The sequence below is a fragment of the Podarcis pityusensis genome, assembly GCF_964106645.2.
Source record: "Podarcis pityusensis genome assembly, chromosome: 12".
Lineage (NCBI taxonomy): Eukaryota > Metazoa > Chordata > Lepidosauria > Squamata > Lacertidae > Podarcis > Podarcis pityusensis.
The window spans coordinates 44,046,694-44,059,340 of record NC_138037.1 but is presented as its reverse complement, the minus strand read 5'-3'; the positions used below and the strand labels follow the sequence as shown (position 1 = coordinate 44,059,340).

General features: G+C 44.7%; 1 long non-coding RNA gene across 5 annotated transcripts in view; it reads left to right on the top strand.

Annotated features, from left to right (window-relative positions):
- The window catches only part of LOC308459568, a 194,028-nt gene that overhangs the window by 132,681 nt on the left and 48,700 nt on the right, over positions 1–12,647 (top strand). The gene's annotated exons all lie outside the window — the stretch shown is intronic.

Here is a 12,647-nt window from a genome sequence, read left to right as displayed (position 1 = left end):
ACTAGATGACTCGTGGGGTTTCTTCCAACTCTGATTCTATGAATTGTTCCCGAATATGATAATGCTCACTTAAGTGTTGGAAAATCGTAATTTAATGTTTGGTATTTGTTAAAATCAGCCAGGGCCCAGATGATCCTTCCATTAGGCAGAGAGAGACAGAGATATTGCAGGGCAAGGCATGGCAATGACATATTGATGGCAGGGATAGGCAAGAATTTTGGTTTAGTTTTGCAATTCTCTAGGCAAACCAAAACGCAGCTACCCCCTAGAAATTTGTATTTCTCCAAATTTTTGTGATGTAGTTTTCCAGCCAAATGATGGGTACAAAAAGCTATACATTAAGGTGCATAGAAATGCACATATTAACAAAAACAGCCAAGAAAGATGCATTGTATTATGCAGAACTGCTTGCAAAAATGTGTACTTTAGGCAAAATTGCAATTAAATATGTGTATTGGGGAAACATGCACTAAAATGCGGATGGATTTTTGTGAAATCAGAAAAAATGCAAATCCATGTGAAAGTGTGGAGAACTGAGTTAATTTCTGTCCCATGTCCCCTAGAGTAAGTTGCCATTTCCAATTAGTTTTTGTTAAGTTTCCGCATATACCATCAAAAGACAATGTCATCTTTTCTCTTATTTTTATCAGCTTCCTACCCCATTTTCCATGGAGTTGTTGCTTGTTCCTTTCCGCTGCCCCCTATCTTCTGTCTATTAAATCATAACCACAATATTATAATCTGATTACTTCTGTTGCTCATAGCTCGCGAGTTCATCCTACTATGTCTTTAAACAGTCTGAAAAAGGCACCCATTTCCGCACAAAACACTCATCAATAGGTTCTCTTAATTTTGCCAGTTCTGCATAGTATATTTGGTCGGAACTTCTTATTTCTTCCATTTCTGCGCATACAGAATCCTAGCTGCTGCTGTTACATACATAAATAACTTCAACAATTTCTGCTACGTAGATTGCTGGATTGTCCATTAGTTAATGAATTTTGGAAACAGATTGGTATATAAATATCGGGAATTGTGGGTAGGAAGGTGGGAATATCTAAATTAATGGTTCTTATTAGTCTGAGTAGCACCAAGTTAAAAACAAAAGAGGAATGTAAATGGGTAAAATTGATGGTAACTGCAGCCAGACATGTTATAGCGAGTAATTGGGAAAATGCAGAAGAGCTAGGGGTGAACCAATGGAGGAAAAAACTGAATAATATTATAATTTTAGAATATCTAACTGTGAAGATACACAAAATGAAAGGGTTTAAGGTCAGTGAGAAAGAGGAGGATTGGTTTGAGAAGATATTGAATTATTTGGGTAGGTTTGAACAATTTGGGGCACTTTAAATGTTAAAAGTTAAATAAACCTTGTGGAGGGAGGAGTGTTAACGTATATAGAATTGCACATATGGTTGAATTGAATATGTTATTATTGATTATGTATACCCGATATATCAGCTGCCTGGGGGGTTTCACTGTTTGTGCTTTGGTTGTTGGTAAAAAAATTTTTTTTTAAATGCTACGTAGATTGCCATCTCATCACCCATGTTGAAATAAAATTCTATTCGCATCTGGTTGACATGGACGTGGGACAGCCTCATGTAGATGCCTTGAACCACCATTGAAAGCAGTGCCTCTTTGTAATTTAAGGAATCTTAACAAGGGCATGTACCTGGGCAGCCCTTGGGAGCAGCTTCTCCCCCCCCCCCTTAGTAACTTCAAATCTACCTATGCAAAATGGTTTTAGTGCAGGAAAGGAGGATAAGGAAACATAAAGAAATATGTACCCGACTGCGCCACCAAAGTAGGAGCCTGCTACTGGAGGAATGTTGCTTGACCTCTTAAAGAGGGTCACTGTCATTTCCCCCCAGCGCTCAGGGATAAAAAAAAAACACTGTTCCAGGCATTTGAGTGTAGCAGAAGTGCCGAGCCACAAGAGATAAGATTACAGGAAACCCAGGCATTGTATAGTGATTCACAGCGGCCTGCGAAGTGGAATTCAAATTCCATCAGGCAAGCACACACCCGTCAGTATTTCACAGATGAAAATAAAGCCACTCTTGTGTCCTTCTAACAGCCTTATTCACACACCAGGGATCAAAGTTTCTGCCTCCGCCCACTCACTTTTGCATATTTCCGAAGCCGCTGCCCCCCCAGCACTGCAAACTCAGACACTTTCAGTAGCATTCCTTATCTTAATAGGCAGTTACATGAAAGATTTTGGGGGAAGGAAAATGGCACACTCTGTTGAGGGGTTTTTTTAAAACAACAACAACATGTATATGCAGTAGAATCAAGACTCGCTCAGAAGTTAACTTTCAGATAATTCTCATTATTTATTTCCTTTATTATTGAAGCCTTATTTACCTAGGGATCCATCAGCCACGCCATCCCCGGACCTTGGAGGGAACAAAAGTACCAGGAAAGCAAAATCTTCTTTGGAGAAAAAGTTTATTGAAATCTGTGCACAGAGACAATATCTGTACACAGAGACAACCAGCTGGATAGCTCCTGAAAATATACTGGCTGTAAAGCAAGACACTTCAGCAAACTTTCTTATACTCTCTGAGCACTCTCCTCCCTCCCATACCTTCTCAAATTATTCCCTTACATGGCACATCTATATTGCTTGCTAAACACATTTTATTGCTTGCTAAACATTCCTGTCTTTCTATTTTGCTTGCTAAACACATTCCTCCCCTTTCCTTCGTACACGTGTCTTTTCTCATCTTTGCATTAGTAAGCATAAGACAGGAAAAGGGGCCTCTTTAGCAGGCCTGGTTAAATCTGCACTTTTGACCCGCCAGCCAAATTTAGCAGGTCTGGTTAGTTATTGCTAACAGCAGCGGTTTCTTGCTAGCTGGCTAGGCAGGAAACGAACTTTTGACCTGCCAGCCAAATTTTGCAAGCAGTCACTGGCGGTGTGCTAACTGTCTGGCCAAAATTTGCAGAAGTAAGATTAGCACAGGATTAGCACAGGAATTTACTGCAGATAGTATTTGAGAGCAACCTTTCTTAGGTACAGAGTTCTAAGCACAGAAAATATTGAGAGAAACCTTTTCCCATCTCCCTTTACTCCCTCCTCTTCTTTTGAACAATCTATTACTTAGATTCGTTCTGGGGTAGGGGTCTATATTCTCTCATTACAGCAATCACGCGAGGTCCCATCATGCGAGACATCATCTTTCCCATCATATTCTGCAAGCATTGCATCAAGCAGGGAATACAAAAGCAAAAAAGCAATAGAAGCATTATTGGGCCTATCACCATACTAACCCTGTTGGGTGGATTGAACTCTCGTGCTGCCTCCCTACTGACCAGAGCATATGGAAGCTGAAATCCTGGGGTGGCAATTCTTACTGGCACTTGTTTAGCAATTTCAATGCACACCTGGTTAAGGCTCCCACCCCTGCAATACTTGCATTAAGATAGGTTCCGTCCCATCTAACGCCTGGATTAAGATTAGAACCTGGTCCATCAGATGAGGTTGGTATAGTAACCTCATCAAACCCGTTTCCAGTAGTCAATGAGCACGCCATCTCTTACCACCGGCAAGACGAACCAGTCGTAGCAGAGGCCAGCAGGCCAGTAAGGGCGGTATGGCTCGGTAGGGTCAGGGCTGTGGGGCATAGAGCAAATCAATACAGAATATAACAGGAAAAAAAAAGGAAAAGAGAAAGTCCTTATGAAAGTATTAAATGTCCTGGTGGACTTCCTGGATCAGTCCCGGCACGGGTTTTCACGTTGGGGACGCTGCCCGCGGGCGTCCCTCCCATCCATTTCTTCAGCTGTGCGTTGAGATATCAGCTTCCGGTGTGATATCAGCAGAGCGGTCCTCAGCGGAGGGTCTGGAGATGGTCAGCCGAAGGGGTTAATCAGGATTTAACTGCACAGTTCAATCTATAGTGGTCACTATAGGTGTGGTGGACCCAAGGGGTGATGCCGGCGAATTTCACGGCGGTGGGTGTGGAGAGCAGGACGGTATAAGGTTCCAGCACGGTTGTAGCTGCGTCCGTGCCCAATCGTTTACCCACACTTCATCACCTGGCTCGAACTGATGCAGCCAACACACAGGGGTTGCGAGCCTGGGTCCACCTGTCGAGACAAAAGAAAACTCGGAAGAATATCTGGACTTAATTATTCAATTGCATATCCTGACCAGCATGTGGGGACAACATTCTGACATATGGGACCGGTCTCCCATGCACAATTTCAAAGGGTGACAGGTGGGTTCGCTTTGACGGGAGACTGCGGACCCTGAGTAATGCCAAGGGCAACATGGTCACCCAATTAGACCCGGTTTCCTGTGTCAGCTTGGACAGCTGATTCTTTAGAGTCCTGTTCATTCTCTCTACCTTTCCAGAACTCTGGGGTCTATAAGCAGTATGCAGCTTCCAGTTGATCTGGAGCGCTTTTGCCAGTCCCTGTAGGACTGCATGAACAAATGCTGGTCCATTGTCAGATCCTATGGACCTTGGCAATCCATAGCGAGGGATGATTTCCCTAAGCAGGCACCTGGTTACTTCAAATGCCTTTTCAGTCTTTGTTGGCCATGCTTCGGCCCATCCGGTGTAGGTGCACACTGCCACCAGCAGGTAGCGGTGTAGTCCACAACGGGGTAATTCAGTAAAGTCCACGACAAGATCTTCCATAGGTGCAGTTCCACTATGCTGAATCCCTGGGGGAGCCAGTGGTCCGGCTCTGGGATTATTCTTTTGACACAGCAGGCATTTCCTGGAAATCTGGGCTGCCAGTTGGTAGAGGTGGGCTATATAGAAGCATTTCTCCAGCTGCTTGGTTGTAGCATCTGGTCCTATGTGGGTTGAATCATGGTATCTCTGAGTAACCTGCCGAGAAAGGGACTCTGGAATCCATATCCTGTCATCAGGGGTAAGGTACCATCCTTCTTTGGACAATGTCAGCTCCTGAGCGTCTGCAGTGTCCCTTTCCTGCTTCGTATAAGCTGGCTTGTCAGTGGTGCTTAAAATTTCTTCTGGGACCAGTGCTCCAATAACCGAGGCGGGGGCCAGTTCTTGGGCTGCTTCCTTGGCCACTCTGTCTGCCAATCGGTTTCCTCTGGCCACTTCTCCTGGTCCAGTCTTGTGTCCATAACAATGGATAACTGCCACTGCCTCGGGCTCCCATACAGCATCCAGAAGGTTCAACAAGGCTTGTGGGTGGGCCACCTGGCTTCCTCTGGAGGTAAGCAAACCTCTTTCTTTCCATAAGGCTCCATGGGCATGTAAAGTCAGGAATGCATACTTAGAATCTGTATAAATATTTATCTTCTGTCCCTTTGCCAGGCTCAGGGCTCTGGTAAGCGCAGTTAGCTCTGCCAGCTGGGCCGATGTTCCAGGCGGGAGTGACTTTGCTTCGATCACCTGGTCTTCCAGGGCTACCACTGCATAACCTGCTTTCCGCTGTCCAGTCTCAACAAAGCTGCTTCCATCTACAAACCATGATGGCCACTGGGGGTCTGCTTCATCTTTAAGGTCAGGCCTGCTAGAATACACCTCATCCATTACTTCAATGCAATCATGCGTGGGCTCCTCACCTACTCCTACCGGTAATAGGGCAGCTGGGTTGAGGGCTGTGGTGACTTGGAATTTCTAACGCGGATGTAGTAGCATCTGACATTTCCTCATTTTAGCCTGGGAGAGGAAATAGGTGCCTTTCGGCAGATGGCACGCTGACTCTTTCCTAAGCGGCCTCGCCCTCCTCTTCTTCTTCTAACGGTGGACCTCCCGTCTTCAGGGCCATCAACTTCTCTGCCTGGTACTTCTCCTTTTTTCTTCTGGGCCTCTTCCTCTCTCTGATTATAAGTGGTTTGGGCTATTTTCTAACATCCATTTCAGGGTGTGGCCCATCTGGATTTTTCGGCAAATATCGGGCGCTGCTTGGGCTACAAAGGCAGTTTTTATGATAGGGGCATGGATATACTGGCGGTAGGCTTCCTTCAGCTTCTTTAAGTAGGCTCCAGGGGCCTCCTCTGTTCCTTGCACTATTTCTCTGGCCTCCACAAAGTTGGTGAGTTTTCTGGCTGCCCTCCTCATGCCATTTAAGACATTCTGGCGATAAGTGGTGAGGGTATTTTGCCCTTCAATGGTCTGATAATCCCAATTCAGTGTAGTTTCAGGATATCCTGTTGCAACAGCTTGATCTCCTGCCCCCTGCGCTCTCATGTGTGCTCGGGCTTCAGCATGAATTCGCCTATCCTCCTCTGTAGCTAGCAGGGCATCCATCAAATATTGCACATCATAAAAAGTGGGGTTGCATGTTTTAAAAAAAATTCCCTCAAACAGCTTAATGATTTTGGCAGGGTTTTCTTCAAATGAAGGGTTTTGGTTCTTCCAATTACAAACATCTGCACTAGAGGAGGGGACATGTTGAACTGTATAAGTTCTATTGGGCACCACCCCGTTAGGTCCCGTGGGGGCCGGAGGGTCATACACTCTATGGAGAGGCATCACTCTGGCCGCGCCCTCCTCCTGTGTTTTATGTGCCCTATGTAGGGTCACTCTTTTCACTGCCTTCCCCACTCTTTCTGCCACTTTCTTCTCTGTTCCCCTACACATCCCGCTGTTTTTAACATATGGGGACTGACGTCCACTTCTCCTGCATAAGGTTCCACATACTTTCTCAAATGTTCTGCCTGTTCTTATTATCACCTATCAACTTAACTAATCTTTTTACAAATTCCTCATCCTCACCATCCTCTTCTCGTTCCTCCCTTTCTCCATCCTCGCCCAGGTCTACCAATGCATTGTCCACGGGATTGGGGGCTGGGCCATCTGTTCCCTGTGGTGCCAGGGCTGTTGCCGGGGCATGAGGTGGTGGGGCATCAAAACTTTTATCTTCTTCCCTCTCTGAATCCTGGAGGACTGGGGGGTTGTCCTCCTGTCTTCCTGACTGAGCAGATACGGCTGCCTGAGACTTTTTGGCAGCATGACTTCAGCCAGGGGGGGGGGGTTCTGTTCCACATTGGTCTTCCATGTGGAAATGTAGGGGATTTGATCAGGGTGGACATTCAAAATGTTCTGATATAATGGATTAATGAGTTGCAAATCAAGGGTCCTGATGGACGGCCAATTTGTTATTTTGGGGTGGGCCAATCTAATTTACACAATGTCCTCATCCTCCCCTCTCATCAGCTTGAATCCCCAAAAGCATTTCAAAGGGGTACTTTTACTTTGGCCAGAACCCATTTCTTCCAGATACTTCACACACAACAGACCTACAATCGCTCGGCCAAGGGGACACTAAGCCCTGGCCCACACTTGACAATTCAGCCACTAGAGTATCTTGACATGCAACATACAACATACAAAACACACCAATATAATTTCAACATGTAACACACTAAACACACCAAAATAATTTCAGCATGCAATACACAAAACACACCAAAATAATTTTCCCTCCTTCTTCTGTTCCAAATTTTTGCTGGTGGCACTCTCCTGCACAACCAGTCCCCTTTATTCCTGGTGGCTGGCACTCTATTGCACAACCAATCCCCTTATTCCTGGTGGCTGGCACTCTACTGCGCAACCAATCCCCTTATTCCTGGTGGCTGGCACTCTACTGCGCAACCAATCCCCTTATTCCTGGTGGCTGGCACTCTACTGCACAACCAGGTGAGGCTGATCAGACCTCGCCCCCCTTTTCCTTGGGGGCCCACGCCCTTTCCCTTGGGCTTACCTTTTTCCGCTGCGGACCTGTCCCCTCGGCGCCGTCCTCTTTGTTTTTCTCCCTCAACAAGATGTCTCCACTGCAGGACAGTGTGGCTGGCTCCCCCCACGAAACAGGTGGGGTGCGCACGGGAGCCTGCAAACGCTGCTGAGCTGTTCACCTTGGTTGAGCCTGGCCCTCCGGTCCGTATTGGGGAGAGGGCTTATCCCGGACGAGCCCCCAAAGAAATGAAGCCTTATTTACCTAGGGATCCATCAGCCACGCCATCCCCGGACCTTGGAGGGAACAAAAGTACCAGGAAAGCAAAATCTTCTTTGGAGAAAAAGTTTATTGAAATCTGTGCACAGAGACAATATCTGTACACAGAGACAACCAGCTGGATAGCTCCTGAAAATATACTGGCTGTAAAGCAAGACACTTCAGCAAACTTTCTTATACTCTCTGAGCACTCTCCTCCCTCCCATACCTTCTCAAATTATTCCCTTACATGGCACATCTATATTGCTTGCTAAACACATTTTATTGCTTGCTAAACATTCCTGTCTTTCTATTTTGCTTGCTAAACACATTCCTCCCCTTTCCTTCGTACACGTGTCTTTTCTCATCTTTGCATTAGTAAGCATAAGACAGGAAAAGGGGCCTCTTTAGCAGGCCTGGTTAAATCTGCACTTTTGACCCGCCAGCCAAATTTAGCAGGTCTGGTTAGTTATTGCTAACAGCAGCGGTTTCTTGCTAGCTGGCTAGGCAGGAAACGAACTTTTGACCTGCCAGCCAAATTTTGCAAGCAGTCACTGGCGGTGTGCTAACTGTCTGGCCAAAATTTGCAGAAGTAAGATTAGCACAGGATTAGCACAGGAATTTACTGCAGATAGTATTTGAGAGCAACCTTTCTTAGGTACAGAGTTCTAAGCACAGAAAATATTGAGAGAAACCTTTTCCCATCTCCCTTTAATTATCTGACCCAAGGTAGGTGCAAATCTTCAGAGGGTCTTTAAAGGAAGGAGGCGGTGTTTCTGATATTTTGGCTGTTTAGGGCTTTTAGTGATGTATGGAAGTGAGAGCTGGACCATAAAGAAGGCTGATCACCGAAGAATTGATGCTTTTGAATTATGGTGCTGGAGGAGATTCTTGAGAGTCCCATGGACTGCAAGAAGATCAAACCTCTCCATTCTGAAGGAAATCAGCCCTGAGTGCTCACTGGAAGGACATATCGTGAAGCTGAGGCTCCAATACTTTGGCCATCTCATGAGAAGAGAAGACTCCCTGGAAAAGACCCTGATGTTGGGAAAGATGGAGGGCACAAGGAGAAGGGGACGACAGAGGACGAGATGGTTGGACAGTGTTCTCAAAGCTACCAGCATGAGTTTGACTAAACTGCGGGAGGCAGTGGAAGACAGGAGTGCCTGGCGTGCTCTGGTCCATGGGACACGTCGGACATGACTAAACAACAACAAGGGCTTTTAATACTCTGTTGAGCAAATTGAATTGTGTCTGGAATGAGCATTTCACAAGTGCACTTGTTTGAAAGCAGAAGTTAAGCGGTTTGTGAATTGAACCCCAGCCAGTAATCTGGGTGCTGCATTTTTAGACGAGCTGAGGTTTCTGAGTCATTGATAGCACATCATGTTGCAATCATCCGTTCTGGAAATTGCCAGAGCATGGAGTGCCACGGCCAAGTCATCCCCGTCCAAAAGAGGCAGGAGCTGGCGAAGCAGCTGTAGCTGAAAATAGGCACTCATTGTCACAAAAGCCACCTGAGCCCACATTGACAAAGTCGGATCCAGGAGTTAGTCCCAAATTGCAGACCTGCCCCTTCCAAGCCAGGTCATTTCCCTACCTCCTGGTCAAGAACTCAGACCACATTGTTGGCATCCATCTGTCTCTTCCATTGTACATTTCCCACAATTAAATGTCTACCAATACAGTGGTACCTCAGGTTAAGTACTTAATTCGTTCCAGAGATCTGTTCTTAACCTGAAACTGTTCTTAACCTGAAGCACCACTTTAGCTAATGGGGCCTCCTTCTGTGCCGCGCCACCGGAGCACGATTTCTGTTCTCATCCTGAAGCCAAGTTCTTAACCTGAAGCACTATTTCTGGGTTAGCGGAGTCTGTAACCTGAAGCATCTGTAACCTGAAGTGTCTGTAACCCAAGGTACCACTGTAAAACAATACATTCATTGACTTTCCTCCTCCTCCTTCCGTGGTTCTTTTAATTTTCCCATTATTACTGCATATTCTATTTCAACCATTTATTTTCCCCTCCTTTTTCATATTACCTCGACTTGAATTATACTGTTGAATTTACCTTAATCCTGCTAGTGTTTTCACTTGTTTACAACTGTTTTCCAGATATTGCACCCCCAAAAATATAATCCGTTCCTCTTTATAAACTCTGTCTTCTTGTTCTCTTATTCTGCTGGTTAGACCTGGTAACTCTACATATTCCATCATTTTAAAATGCCATTCCTCCTACTGTGGGACCTTTCCCACCCTTCATTTTTGGGCTAACAAAATTTGAGCTGCTGTAGTTGCATACACAATTAAGTTTTTTTCTGACTTCTATCTGCACCATTCCTAAAAGGAAAACCTCTGGTTGGTTTTTTTTGGGGGGGGGAGGGGATGTTCTTTTAAACAACTTTTTCATCTCATTGTAAATCATTCCCCAATAATCCTTAACTATTCTGCATGACCACCACATAGGATAGAACAGGCATAGGCAAGCTCGACCCTCCAGATGTTTTCGGACTACAACTCCCATCATCCCTGACCACTGGTCCTGATAGCTAGGGATGATGGGAGTTGTAGTCCCAAAAACATCTGGAGGGCCGAGTTTGCCTGTGCCCTGGATAGAACATCCCTTCTACTTCTTTACATTTCCAGCACATACCTGATTCAGATTTGTACATTTTCACTAATTTACTCAGAGTTAAGTACCATCAATATATCATTTTCATGTAATTTTCCTTTTCAGTGTGTAACATACAATAAATGTTAAGTCCTTCCATAATTTCTCCCAAAGGTCAAATTCTATATTTCGTCTTAGATCTCTTGCCCAGTGAGTCATTGATGATTTTGCCAGCTCATCTTTTGTTTCCCATTCCAATAATAATTTAAACATTTTAGACAATTGTCTCCGGGAAACAATGGAGTGTGCCTCGGGGGGTGAAGTCAAACCACTGCGATGCAGCACTAAAACCCATCTTTTCAGTATCCAGCTTGAATTTAGAGTGGGGTTGAAACCTAAAGAATGGCAAATTTCGGAATTCATACTAACACAATTTATAAAGGGCTCCCCAAATCTCTCCAAAACACAAAATGCAGAGGAAACTGGAATAATGGTTGACCACGGGCAGATGCCAGTTAATAGGACATTTGGAGTATGTGCACACATAATCATAACCAAGGCTTTAGCAGAGTGAACACCAAATTGGGAGGGGTGGCTAACACCCCAGAGGACAGGATCACACTTCAAAACGACCTTGACAGATTAGAGAACTGGGCCAAAACAAACAAGATGAATTTTAACAGGGAGAAATGTAAAGTATTGCACTTGGGCAAAAAAAATGAGAGGCACAAATACAAGATGGGGGACACCTGGCTTGAGAGCAGTACATGTGAAAAGGATCTAGGAGTCTTGGTTGACCACAAACTTGACATGAGCCAACAGTGTGACGCGGCAGCTAAAAAAGCCAATGCAATTCTGGGCTGCATCAATAGGAGTATAGCATCTAGATCAAGGGAAGTAATAGTGCCACTGTATTCTGCTCTGGTCAGACCTCACCTGGAGTACTGTGTCCAGTTCTGGGCACCACAGTTCAAGAAGGACATTGACAAACTGGAACGTGTCCAGAGGAGGGCAACCAAAATGGTCAAAGGCCTGGAAACGATGCCTTATGAGGAACGGCTAAGAGAGCTGGGCATGTTTAGCCTGGAGAAGAGGAGGTTAAGGGGTGATATGATAGCCATGTTCCAATATATAAAAGGATGTCACATAGAGGAGGGAGAAAGGTTGTTTTCTGCTGCTCCAGAGAAGCGGACACGGAGCAATGGATCCAAACTACAAGAAAGAAGATTCCACCTAAACATTAGGAAGAACTTCCTGACAGTAAGAGCTGTTCGACAGTGGAATTTGCTGCCAAGGAGTGTGGTGGAGTCTCCTTCTTTGGAGGTCTTTAAGCAGAGGCTTGACAACCATATGTCAGGAGTGCTCTGATGGTGTTTCCTGCTTGGCAGGGGGTTGGACTCGATGGCCCTTGTGGTCTCTTCCAACTCTATGATTCTATGATTCTATGATTCTATGGTGTAAATGAGGAATGACCTTGAGATGTTTTTCAACTCAAACTCCCATTAGGGAGTTGGAATGATGATCGGGGATGATGGAAGTTGGAGTTTAGTAGCATCTGAAGGGCGACATTTTCCCATCCCTGCCTCACCGGAGAGACTGAGTTTTTGCTCAATTCATGCATTAACTGGCTGCATCCCACACTGCTCCAGTAACCTACATAATTATGAATCTTCTTCCTCCTCCTCCTCTTCTTCTTCTTCTTCTTCTTCTTCTTCTTCTTCTTCTTCTTCTTCCATTTTCAAAATAGTATTCCATTCCTCTATTTGATTTACAGCATCAATTTCAGTACAAGTAAATTTCATCCATCAATCGATACAAATTCAGATTAAGCTCGGTACTTTTTAAATAATAATTTTTATTAATTTTCCATTTCAATCCAATGATAGCCTCATTAAAACAATATCAAATTAGAATACAATTACTAATACCAATTGTTCAAACACCAAATTATATAATTTAGGTGGCCTCCCACGTGCTAGAATTGATGGTTTGATGATTTTCTTCTTTTCTGAGTTACAGAATCTTATTAATTTCAGTTACATCCCAGTCAAAATAACAATCCCTTATACAACAACTGCAATATTAGTAACTCCTATTTGTGTTGA